The 11964-nt window shown below is 40.3% G+C and overlaps 1 protein-coding gene across 1 annotated transcript in view; it reads right to left on the minus strand.

The window, feature by feature from the left end:
- Positions 1-11964, minus strand: part of LOC108416094 (butyrophilin subfamily 3 member A2-like) — a 534853-nt gene that overhangs the window by 464633 nt on the left and 58256 nt on the right. The gene's annotated exons all lie outside the window — the stretch shown is intronic.

Below are 11964 nucleotides of genomic sequence, written 5' to 3' on the forward strand. Positions count from 1 at the left end.
TGGTAGGAGAGGGTGACTACAGATTGGCCTTAAGACAGGTGGGGCAGGCCAGACAATGGCTCACTGCACACTTGTGGAATTTAAGATTCCACCATACTTGGTTGAAGTGTTGGACCATCTGGGTTAACCCCAGGTGACCTAAGCTATATGGTAACCACCAATAGGGAAGCAGCCCCAACACCCCCCACCCCAAACACCGAGCACACTGATTTAAAGCAAGTAGTTCAGCCAAACTTTTAACATCAGGTTGTTCACAGGGTGACAGGACATTTTCGATAAGTAAAAGACTCTTTTAAAAGCTCTTTTAGCCACATTATCAGCTTAATAGTTGCCTTGGTGTTTAAAAGATGTAGCAGAAGACTGGGCTTTAATTTTAATAATAGCAGTCTGTTTTGGAAGTGTGACTGCTTCCATTAGGTCAGCCACCTGCTGAGCATGTTTCACTGGGGTTCCATGTGCTGTCAGAAATGTCTTTGCTTCCATAAAGAGCCAAAATCACTGCATACTTGGAATTGACAAATCCGTTTGCTTTTAAACCTTTAGCAAGCACACAGGCATGAGTTAGAACTACCAGTTCTGCGGAATAATGATCCGGCAATCTGCCGGTAGCTATTTCTAAATAATCTGTTACAGCCCACCCTGTGCGTCGTCCCTCATCAAGAATACAGGAAGAGCCATCTGTGAATAAGACATCAGCATTTGGCCAAGACGTCATCAGAGTTTCACAATCATGATCATCTGAATCATATTCCAGTCCCACCAAATGATCTGAAATAGCATTCACAGAGTCCCGTTTAATTACTATAATTGGGGCTGTTATAAAGCCAGTTACCCCATCTTTGTGCCCTTACTGAAACAATCCTGCCATTTAAGAGCAAAGAAGAAACTGCATGTGGACATTTAACAGTGAGAACCTGATCTAGAACAATTGGAGCAACAGCTAAACCTAGGGCACTGCATAGCACAGGTCTAAGAGAGATGAAATGTAGAGAATGAAAGCTCTTAACCATCATCATCAATTAGCTGAAACTGTCTGCTTTTCTGATTTTAGTTAGATCACATAGTGGATAAGCAGATTTTCACATAAGCCACATTTAAGGATGTCAGTAATTGCACAACCCCACAAAAGACTGCAGCTGTGCTAATGTATCAGGTCATAAATAGCACATACTGTGGCTCATACAGTCAGGCAAAACTCCTGAGCCTGTAAAACCAGCAGTCCAAAATAGTGAAGAGGATTGTTTCATCTTTTTCTAATGACGCTTTGACCTAACGAATGCAGGTATTCTAACAAAGAAAACATGTTCAGCCTCTAATTAGCCACAATCCCCATGAGATTTGGACCCATTCATGCATTAAAAAATAAACTATAAGACCTTGCCTTTTTTTTTTTACCTTTTTTTTTTTTTTTTTTTTTGCTTGCTTGCTTTAAATCGTTTGCCTTAGTAACCTCATTCATATCAGACCAGTTACACTGGTTTACAACGACCGCACCTTTGGTCTAAAACTAGGACTGCTTAACATTAGATCCCTGGCATCTAAAGCCATTATTGTAAATGAAATTATTACAGATCATGGTTTTGATGCTCTGTGCCTCACAGAAACGTGGATTAGACCCGATGAGTACCTTAGTCTAAATGAAGCCACTCCCGCAGGCTACAGCTATGCACACAGCCCTCGTTTAAGCGGTCGGGGTGGAGGTATAGCAACCATCCATACTAAAGCTTTAGGCGTGAACCAGAAAGCAGGACCTACATTTTCTTCTTTTGAAGTTCTTGTACTCAATATACTTGAGCAAGGAACAAATAAACATTCATTTCTATGAATCACAATTTACAGGCCACCCGGTCCGTATTCTCAGTTCTTACAGGAATTCTCTGAGTTTCTATCAAGCCTAATAACGTTTTCAAATAAAATATTAATTGTCGGAGATTTTAATATCCACATCGACAACCCTCACGACACACTAAGTAAGGCATTCATATCTATCATAGACTCCATGGGATTCACCCAAATTATAAATGGGCCCACACACCACCTCAACCACACTCTAGACTTAATACTGACCTTTGGTGTAGACATAGATAACTTAGCCATTCTCCCCCAGAGCACAGCCGTCTCAGACCATTACTTAATCTCATACAAAATCCAGTTTAGTGGTAATATGCGCTCATCACCATGCTACCAGGTTAAGAGGACTATAACTTCCTCCACAGCTGGCAGCTTTATCAGAAACCTCCCGCAGTTATCAACTTCAGTCAGCTGTCCATCCGATCCTACTGAGTTAGATACTATGACCAAATTCTTAGAGGATACTCTTCAATCTACGTTAGACAGTGTAGCTCCATTAAAAAGCAAAATAGTACGGCAGAAAAAACTCGCCCCGTGGTTTAATGATCACACTCGAACTCTAAAACGGACGGCCAGGCAACTAGAGCGAAAACGGCGTCTGACTAAATTAGAAGTGTTCCAGTCCGCCTGGAAGGAGAGCCTTATACACTATAGAAGAGCTCTTACTGCAGCACGCTCAGCCTATCTCTCCTCTCTCATAGAAAACAATAAGAACAATCCCAGATTACTATTTAGCACAATTTCTAAACTAACAGAGAACAAAAGAGTCACTGAACCCCAGATGCCATCAGCCTATAGCAGCAATGATTTTCTGAATTTCTTTAGTGATAAAATTGAAAAAATTAGACAGACAATTCTGAACACACAGTTAAACTCCACAAACCTGGTGGCTTATAATTCCAGTCTAGACCCTGAGAATATTAGAGTCACTCCAGATAGGCTGGAATCGTTTACATTACTCCAAGAAAATGAACTAGTCAAAATAGTCTCTTCTGCAAAACCTGTATTCTGCAAGACCTGTATTCTGGACCCGATCCCTACAGGTCTACTCAAGGAAATCTTACCAGAAATAACTAAGCCTATTCTGTCAATAATAAACTCCTCTCTTTTTTTTTTTTTTTTTTTTTTTTTTTTTTTTTTTTTTTTTTTGCTTCTCCTATAAAGTTACTATTTTGTAACTTTTTATTTATGGTATTTTTTGTCACAATAAGAATATTAAGAAAAACAGGGAAAAAAGAAAGGAAAAAAGCAAAACAAAGCAGGAAAAAAAAAAAAAAAAAAAAAAAAAAAAAAAAAAAAAACCAACTGAGGTCCAGGAGTAAATGCATATCACGTCTGATATCAGATCTGACGTCTGATTAATCTATGTTATTGGTTCTGTCATTCATGTAAACGGACCATTTTCCCCACTTTCTTTCTCCAATTTCTTTCTGGAGCCGTAAGGAATAAGTCATCTGCTCAAGAAAGTGCAAATGTTTTACAATACCAACAAATGTGCCCACAGTAGGTGTATCTTTCTGAAGCCAATATTTAGTAATTGCCTTCTTCCCTGCTACCAACATAATTTTTAAGAGATACTCATCATCTTTATCTAAGTCCTCAGGAAAATTACCTAAATACAAATGAAGAAATGTCACATCCACACTAAAACCCAGAACCTTATCAATGACTACTGTCACCTCCCTCCAGTAAGTCTGGATGGGGGGGCACAACCAAAATATATGGGCATGATCCACCATGTTTTCTCCACATTCTCTCCAGCATCTCAACTGAGTGTCTGTCTGTTTGCCTTTTTGCTTAGGAGTTATAAAGAAGCGAATCAGATTCTTCCAGCAGAAGTCTCTCCATCCCAATGAGTTAGTAGTAGTTGACTGTGTTTTCCAAGCATTCATCCACATGTTCTTTGTTATTACAATGTCCAGTTCTTTTTCCCAACGCTGCTTCACATATTCTGTGGAGTCCTTCTTAAGAGATGTGACAGCATGGTACAGTTTACTTATCAGTCCTTTACTGCTCCTGCAGTTGTACGCTTCAACAAATAACTGAACAACCCTAGACCACTCTTTCTGGTCAGGGTCCCTAACCTCTTTACAGAAATAATCAGACATTTGTAAGTACCTGTAAAAATCCTGTGTCCTCAGCCCATAGACCTCACATAAATGTTCAAAACCATAGAGTTTTCTGTCTTTAACTATTGTACATAGAGATGTGATACCATGATATGCCCATTGTTTGTACCTGAAATCATACAATGATGGCTTATAGTCAGGGTCATAAGCAGGCCAACTGAGTAATTTTACCTCCCTCTGGAGCCGATAGCGTTTAACAATTTCAAACCATATCTTCAGTGAGAGGTTCACCCAGTTACTCTCCGTCTGTGGTCTTGCCTTGTCCCTGTCAGTAAAACCAATTAACGCTTGTAATGGGACATCTGTTAAAGATGTCTCTATATCTTTCCACTTAGCTTTATAAGATGGGTTACATAGACATACAAGTGGCCTTAACTGAGCTGATATATAATAATCCTTTAAAGATGGGAGTGCCATGCCCCCCTGCTCCCTTGGTAGCTGGAGTGTGGAAAATTTCACCCTTGGCCTCTTATTATTCCATAAGAATAATGAAATGCGCTTATTCCATTTTCTGAATTGTTTTATGGGGATGTCTATAGGAAGTGACAGAAAAAGATAAAGTAATCTGGGCATGATGTTCATCTTAACTGTTCTAATTCTATTGCCAAAGTCGAGGGGGAGGAGACTCCATCTATTAAGATCCTCATATATTTTTTTACTAACCTTGTTATAATTACATTGAAATAACTGCGACAGATCTTTAGTCATATATACACCCAAGTATTTAATCTGGGTAGAATACCAGTTAAACATATATTTTGTTTTAAATTCCTGTGTGGGAGCAAAATTAAATGTCATAACCTGAGTTTTATTTATGTTAAGAACATAACCTGAATATTTCCCATATGTTTCCAGCATATCCATTAAAATAGGTAGGCCGGAGGCTGGTTCAGATAATGTGATTAGTACATCATCGGCATATAGGCTTACTTTGTATTCCTTTCCTCCAATAAAGATTCCTCTCAGTTTTGCCTCCTGCCTTATGGCCTGGGCCAAAGGTTCAATGAACATGTTGAAAAGACTGGGGCTGGCAGGGCAGCCCTGTCTACATCCTCGCTCCAAGCTAATAGCATCTGAAAGACTGCCGTTTACCTTAACCCTAGCTACAGGGGAGGAATAAAGTGCTTGAATACAGCTGATAAACTTATTCCCAAAGCCAAATCTTTTCATCACTGCATAAAGGAAATTCCATCCCACAGAATCAAAGGCCATTTCGGCATCTAGACTTAAAATAACGGCTTTTGACTGTGTTTTATTAATATTTTCAATAATATGGAGGGATCTCCTAATATTATCTTGTGTTTGTCTATTTCTAACGAATCCGGTTTGGTCCTCATCTATTAGATCATGCATTGCAGTTTCCATTCTCTTTGTTAGGATTGTTGCATAGAGCTTATAGTCGGCATTTAACACACTGATCGGTCTATACCCTTTGCAATCCATTCTATCCTTCCCTTCCTTAGGGATGACAGATATGAATGCCTCTCTCCAAGATGGCGGGAGAAATCCATCCTCTAATATGTAGTTAAAGCATGTGTCAAGAAGGGGTACCAAATGTTCTCTCATGGTTTTGTACCACTCTGGGGGAAATCCATCCACACCAGGTGACTTGTTATTGTTTAGACTTGAGATGGCATCGTTTATCTCCTCCCTTGTTATTGGTTGAGTTAATTTTTCATTGATTTGTGTACCAATATTTGGGAGGTCTAGAGAATTTAGGAACTCTGTTATTGATTGCATATCTGACTGGTCCCTATTAGAGTAAAGAGATGTATAATATTTCTCAAAAGATTTTTGTATGTCATCTAGATTTTTAACAATCTTATTTGTGACAGGGTCTTTTATCTTATGAATTGTATTTTCAGCTTGTTGCTTCTTTAATCTCCAGGCTAACAGCTTTGATGCTTTGGGACCGGCCTCATAATATCTTTGTTTCATAAATCTAAGTTTTTTCTCCACCTCCTCACTAAGTATTTTGTCTATATCCTGCTTAATAAGTCTTATTTGTTTGATAATTGCATGGTCTCTATTGGTAATATGAATTTGTTCAAGATTCTTTAATTTTTCTTCTAAGTCTGACAGTTGCTTTGTTTTTAACTTTTTTAATAAGGCTGACCAAGCTATTATCTTGCCCCTCAAGACTGCCTTACACGCATCCCATAGCATACTGGGATTTACAGACCCATTATCATTTTCCTGAAGATATAAATCTAGCTCTATTTTCATCATTGACACAAAACTGGCATCATTTAACATACCAGAGTTTAACCTCCAAAGTGTTTTGCGCCTTTTACCTTCTAAATGCATCGTTATATAGATTCCTGCATGGTCAGAAAGAATTCTCTGGCCAATTTTACATTCCTTGATTCTATGCAGATCCTTTTTATACAGAAACGCATAATCTAATCTTGAGTGAGTAGCATGTCTCCCAGAATAGAAAGTGTACCCAGGTTGTGAACCATGTATTGCTCTCCACACATCACTCAGTCCTAGTTCTCTTAGGGCCTTATTAATTAGTTTTTCTGTGGGGTTCCTTTTCCTGTTTCTATTGGTGGTATCTAAGGAGGGATTCAATAGAACATTTAAGTCACCAGCACAAATGAGCGTTCCGTATGTCTCTGTTGCCAGCAGATCAAACACCCTTTTAAAAAATGATGCCTGACTGCCTGGAGGGGCATAAATATTAAATAAAGTCACTTCTCGCTGATCTATTTTGCATTTAACCAGGATAAACCTACCTTCTTTATCCCTTATTTCAGAAACAAATTCAAATGGGGTTAAGTTTGAAATTAGTATTGCTACTCCCCTTTTCCTGCCATTTTTGTATGATGAGAAAAATGTATTTCTAAAACCCATCTTTTTAAACTTTTCATGTTCTACTGCAGACATATGGGTTTCCTGCCAAAACACTATATTTACCCTGTCCCTTTTAACCTTGGCTATCATCTTACTACGTTTTATAGGATTGTTAAGCCCATTTACATTCCATGACAGTATATTATAGTATTGATAATGCATTCATATTATCATTGGTATCCTGTAATTGTACATTCCAAGACCTCAAACAAGAAAAAGAAAAAGGAATAAGGGAACTACAACTATAATACAAACAAATTAACAGGGCTTCCAACAAGAAAGGTGACCCATCACCTTTAGGAAGAGGGAGGGAACTGCCACTAGGTGGGGTCCCTCGGCCAGCTAACGCAAAAACAAAGAAGATTTGTGGCAGTCTAATGACGATACAACGTATCAGCTAATCAAATATAATCAAATAAGACGACTAGTCCGGCGGCTGGTTCTCAACTCCTGAGGCCTCCTTCCTGCGATACTCCTGTAGTCTCTCTCTCACCTGTTGTTGGTGCTCCTCCCCTATGCTACGAGGCTTGCTAATCACCTCCCAGGGTAGCAACTTGGCAAGTGTTTCCTCAGTGAAAACATCCACATTTTCCTTACATGTGATCTTGCCCACGTTGAGCCCACGTCTTCTCAGATCCTCTGCTGCTTGTGTCGCGTTGTGGTATGTGACCGGACCGTCCTGCAGATGAACTCGCATTTTGGTCATCGGAGTCCGAAATCGTATCCCCTGTTCCTTCAGTGCTTTCTTAATAGGGGCATATTCCCTCCTCTTCTTTTGCACCGCTCCGGCGTAGTCATGGTCAAAATACACTCGTTGGTTATCGTGGCTAAGACCCTTTTTCCAAGCTGCATAGAGGATTTTTTCTTTGACTGTGAACTGGAGGAAGCGAACCACCATTGAGCGTGGAGGAGCACTAGCGGACGGTTTAACAGCCAGTGCGCGGTGAGCGCGTTCTATCCCGAGGTCGCTACTCCAGTTAGGGTCAATATCCTCACTGAGTTGCGTCTTGATCATATTCACCACAAATGCTGTTGCAGATGTACCCTCTGCGTCCTCTGGTATTCCATAAATTCTAATGTTGTTTCGTCTCGCGTGCCCCTCCATCTCAGTCACTTTATCCTGCAGCGTACGTTGGTTTGCTATCAACTGAGTTAGCGTATCCTTCACGGCAATATCCCACCGCTCCGCGTCCGCCATGCTATGCTCCATCTCTCCAACTCGTTCAGTAACACCTTCAATCCGACTGGTCACATCTTGAAGTTTTATACGCATTTCAGAAGTGAATTCGTCCATTTGCTTTTTCATATCTTCTCTAAGACACTTACTAAATTCTTGGAGGTCCCTTTTCAGCTCGATTCTTAGATCCTCCATTCCTTTAGCTACGGCTGTACTCACTGCTTCTCGAATTGTGTCCAAGCGTTCATCCCCGCCATGTGCTCCTCCGTGTTTCTCAACATCTCTCTGCTTTTCCTCAGTTTCTCGCCCTTTCGTAGTCGTCTTTGCTTTCCTGAGTTTGTCCGCACTCATTCTTGCGAGTGAATTTTAAAACAAATAAATGAATTTTAGAATGTTGAGTGGGAGAAGCCAAGCTGATACAGGAGCTCAGATTTTACGCCATCATCTCAACTCTCACGCCACCGGAAACCCAATAAACTCCTCTCTTAGCCTCGGATATATCCCAAAAACTTTTAAACTTGCAGTAATTAGACCACTGATTAAGAAAGCTAACCTCGATCCCTGTGAACTATCAAATTATAGACCCATCTCAAATCTCCCCTTCATATCTAAGATCCTGGAAAAAGTGGTAGCAAAACAATTAAGCCCTTATTTGCATAGGAATAATCTACATGAAAAATTTCAGTCTGGTTTTAGGCCACATCACAGTACAGAAACAGCATTAGTAAAAATTATAAATGATCTTCTATTATTCACGGACCAAGGAAATGTGTCGTTGTTAGTCCTCCTTGATCTTAGTGCAGCATTCGACACAATAGACCACGCTATCCTACTAGATAGACTAGAAAACCTTGTAGGGGTAACAGGAACAGCTCTTTCCTGGTTCAGGTCCTACCTCACCGATCGATATCAGTTTGTTAATGTAAAGGGTGAATCATCTGTTCGTGCAAAAGTAATGTATGGTGTTCCACAAGGCTCTGTTTTAGGACCTATATTATTTACAATATATATGCTACCACTAGGCACCATTATCAGTAAACACGGCATAAATTTCCACTGCTATGCCGATGACACCCAGTTATATATATCAAGTAAACCAGATGATAAAATTAAACTTGGCAAGATTGAGGACTGTATAAAAGACATAAAAGATTGGATGTCAAATAATTTTCTGTTACTTAACTCAGATAAAACAGAGGTCCTGCTTCTTGGTCCAAAATTAGCCAGACACAGACACAGACTGTCTAACTCAACACTAAAACTTAACAATCTCTCAGTTTCATCAAGCCTATCTGTTAAAAATCTTGGTGTCATGATAGACGCTGATCTCTCCTTCGACACACATATATCTAATATCACTAGAACAGCTTTCCTGCATCTCCACAATATCGCTAAATTAAGAAATTCATGATCTCTACAGGATGCAGAAAAGCTAGTTCATGCATTTATCACTTCAAGGCTAGATTATTGTAATGCCCTGCTGTCTGGATGTCCCAGCAAAAGCCTTAACAAGCTTCAGCTAGTCCAGAACGCTGCAGCCAGAGTCCTCACAAGAACTAGGAAGTTTGACCATATTAGTCCAGTTTTATCAGCCCTGCACTGGTTACCAGTTAAATTTCGCATTGATTATAAAATTCTATTACTGACCTATAAAGCTCTAAACGGACTCGCCCCTCAGTACCTGAGTGAGCTCCTCTCCCACTATGAACCATCACGCCTACTTAGATCACAAGGTGCTGCTCACTACTGGTACCTAGAATAAATAAATTTCCATCAGGGGGGAGAGCTTCTCATACAAAGCCCCCCAGCTCTGGAATAATCTTCCTGCCAATGTTCGGGAATCAGACTCAGCCTCAGTCTTTAAGTCTAGGCTAAAAACTTATTTGTACAGTCAAGCATTTGGTGACTAGTCTTCCCTGTCAGGTCTAGACCTGCTGGAGTCTCCACTGCTCTGTTTTACTGTAATCTGTGGTCAGCCACTCTTTACAGAACTGACTCTGTTTTTTCTTCTCCTTTCTCTGCCGAGCTGATCAGCTGCCCATCCTGTGCGCCTGATGCTGTTGCCTCTACTGCCTTGATTGGTGCCGCTGCTCACCAGCCTTCTGGACCGGTTTGACCACCACTGAGCTTCTTGCTGTACAGCGCTGTGCAGTCCTCACCCTCAGATCTTTCTTTTCCCACTTTACTATAAAACTTCATACTAATAATGTTTGCTGTCCGGTGTCGACCAGAGGAGGACGGGTTCCCCTTCTGAGTCTTGGTTCCTCTCAAGGTTTCTTCCTCTTTTAGGGAGTTTTTCCTTGCCACCGTCGCCGCTGGCGACGCTCATGGGGGCTCGGACCCGGATTTTCTTTCTTCTTTTCTCTTCTCTCTGTAATACTGATTGTTCTGTAAAGCTGCTTTGTGACAACACCTGTTGTAAAAAGCGCTATATAAATAAATTTTGCTTGCTTGCTTGCCCCATGAGCTGATTGACATTGAATGCCACCATGACAACACAGGACAACCATAAAACTTGCGCAGACCCCAGCACAGGTCAGAGATCAGCGCTACTTTGACTGGCCATCATATAGGCCTAAACACACTACCGCAGTCTTCCCCTCCATGCCATTAACAAGAGGAGGATAACCTTACTGGAAATTAGCGTATGCTTCGAAATGGACACCCGACTACAGCGTAGAGATGAGATGGTCAATCAGAATAACAGCACCACTGTAGAATTTCAAACCCTTCGAGATCCAGGGAGCGAGCCTGTTGTCTGCTGCAGTGAAGTGTATTGTGTGCGGTCAAGGTCTCAGAAACACAGCTAAGTAATACATTGGGCTAACACAGTTATTTAGCTGGACTGATGCCAAGATTAGACAGAGCTCATACAAGACAAGTAACAAGTCTGACAAACAAGACCATACAGGGATAAACAAGAAGAGACACAAGACTGTTCTAAATACAGTCACAGTACGGCTACACACAATACAGAGTAGTTTACACAGATATAGCAGAATGCAAAACAACAAACTCCTTCAATGCGCTTCAAGACAAACAAACACAATTACATACTGTAATTATACATACATAAAGCATATTATAATTTGGACTACAATTGTAAATAAAACAAGGACCTAAATTACTGTGTCTGTAGTCATTAGAGAGTTACTGTTTCTGGTCTCAGTCTGAGTGAGATGAGGAGTTTATACAGTGTTAATAGAGTTTAATTAAAGTTAGAGAGAGTTTAAAGAAGGAGCTCTGAGTTGATGGTGAGTCAGTGATGATGTTCATGTCTGATCTCTGCTCTGTTTCTGGTCTCAGTCTGAGTGAGATGAGGAGTTTATACAGTGTTAATAGAGTTTAATTAAAGTTAGAGAGAGTTTAAAGAAGGAGCTCTGAGTTGATGGTGAGTCAGTGATGATGTTCATGTCTGATCTCTGCTCTGTTTCTGGTCTCAGTCTGAGTGAGATGAGGAGTTTATACAGTGTTAATAGAGTTTAATTAAAGTTAGAGAGAGTTTAAAGAAGGAGCTCTGAGTTGATGGTGAGTCAGTGATGATGTTCATGTCTGATCTCTGCTCTGTTTCTGGTCTCAGTCTGAGTGAGATGAGGAGTTTATACAGTGTTAATAGAGTTTAATTAAAGTTAGAGAGAGTTTAAAGAAGGAGCTCTGAGTTGATGGTGAGTCAGTGATGATGTTCATGTCTGATCTCTGCTCTGTTTCTGGTCTCAGTCTGAGTGAGATGAGGAGTTTCTACAGTGTTAATAGAGTTTAATTAAAGTTAGAGAGAGTTTAAAGAAGGAGCTCTGAGTTGATGGTGAGTCAGTGATGATGTTCATGTCTGATCTCTGCTCTGTTTCTGGTCTCAGTCTGAGTGAGATGAGGAGTTTATACAGTGTTAATAGAGTTTAATTAAAGTTAGAGAGAGTTTAAAGAAGGAGCTCTGAGTTGATGGTGAGTCAGTGA

This window comes from Pygocentrus nattereri, chromosome 9, assembly GCF_015220715.1.
Source record: "Pygocentrus nattereri isolate fPygNat1 chromosome 9, fPygNat1.pri, whole genome shotgun sequence".
Classification (NCBI taxonomy): domain Eukaryota; kingdom Metazoa; phylum Chordata; class Actinopteri; order Characiformes; family Serrasalmidae; genus Pygocentrus; species Pygocentrus nattereri.